Source organism: Hippoglossus stenolepis, chromosome 17 (assembly GCF_022539355.2).
Source record: "Hippoglossus stenolepis isolate QCI-W04-F060 chromosome 17, HSTE1.2, whole genome shotgun sequence".
NCBI classification, from domain to species: Eukaryota; Metazoa; Chordata; class Actinopteri; order Pleuronectiformes; family Pleuronectidae; genus Hippoglossus; species Hippoglossus stenolepis.
In genome coordinates this window covers 9,181,363-9,183,027 of record NC_061499.1, presented here as the reverse complement: position 1 = coordinate 9,183,027, position 1,665 = coordinate 9,181,363, and positions in this window count along the sequence as shown.

Sequence of the window (1,665 nt, the reverse complement as noted above, 5' to 3'; positions counted from 1 at the left end):
TCTGGGGACGCTGATTGGCCGCCGCGGAGCCGAGCGGAGCCGCGATTGGCTGAGGCCGGAGCGAGGCAGGTAGAGGGCCCGCCTCACCTGCGAGCGTAAAGACAGGGATGACAGAGAGAAGCAGGAAAACACAGGTGACTGCTGAGGTTCACACAAACACACCTATTGGATTTTACTTTTGACTATTATCACTATTATAGAAAAGAAGAAAAAAAAATCAATTAAATCAATTAGGATCCAAGGTTTCTAGTGATGGAGGGGAAGGAGCTCTGAGATGACCCCTGACCTCAGGTTTTCTTCACCCACTTTAAATGTATCACTGACCTGTGTGTGTATGTGTGTGTGTGAGAGTGTGTGAGTGTGTGTGTGTTCCAGGTAATCTCAGAGTGAACAGACAGAAGGCAGCCAGGGAGGAGCCCTGTCATTAGTGGACGGGGCCATTGTCTCCTTAATGAAGCCATTGTATGAGGAGGAGATACCAGTGTTTGGGACTGCAGTGCCAAAGCAAACAGACAACAGTGTGTGTGTGTGTGTGTGTGACTGTCCCTAAATAGCCTTATTTGGTTACCCCCCCTTAGTCCTTTAGTTGTTTTAATTATTTTATAGATAGATACATACATACATACATACATACATACATACATACATACATACATACATACATACATACATACATACACAGAGAAAAATATAACATTCGACGTTAATGTATTCCAGCCGAAGTGAGATTTCCTGTCTAAACATCTTAAATGGATTCATTGTTTGAGTGGCCCAAAGATGTAAAATAATGTAATATTTTGTAAACAGCAACAAAAAAAGAAACAGAAATAATACAAATTTGTATTTTTATGATTTTATTCTTCTTTACTTTCAGATTAATCATTTAGATCATTGCACTAAAAAAAATAGTCCAGCTTCAAAAATGATATGCTACAGGAATTAACATAAAGGTTCTGCTGCATTTCAGAGGCAAACACACTCAACGTAGAAAATATGATTTCCAAACTGGTTTGATGTCTTCTCCAAGAATTTGCATGACAAAATTAAAACATTTTGCTTAAGAATGCCTTCAGGCGGCCTTGTATGGAAATGTAAAAATGATGTTTCAGATTCAGTTTAACCGTCAGTGGTGTTTTGTCTGTGTGTGTGTGTGTGTGTGTGTGTGTGTGTGTGTGTGTGTGTGTGTGTGTGCGTGTGTGTGTGCGTGTGTGTGTGCGTGTGTGTGTGCGTGTGTGTTTGCGTGCACTGTGGATGATGCCATCCTCCCTTGTCTAATTTGTTTTACAGAACACCTGGGCCTTCGCTGAGCTCTCTCTCTCTTTCTGTGTGTGAGTTTGTTTAAATGGAACTAGAATAAATACAGGTGGGGTCATTCTCTTCTCACAACACACAGATAGAGAGATGAACGAGAGAGACGACAGACAGGGAGGAAGAAGATTTCCTTTAAAGTCGCAGAGGAAGAATGTAGAAAAGATGATTTGCTGATGAATTCCGAGCACAGTTATATTATAACTTTATTATCCCCTTTCCCAATGAACATGGCTGTATTACTGAACCTGTGTCAAAAGCCTTGAATTTAAATTTTTGTTAACATTTACAGTTGAAAAGTTGGGCAACAAAGAGACACAAAACTATCACAAAGACACACAAAACTACCACAGAGAG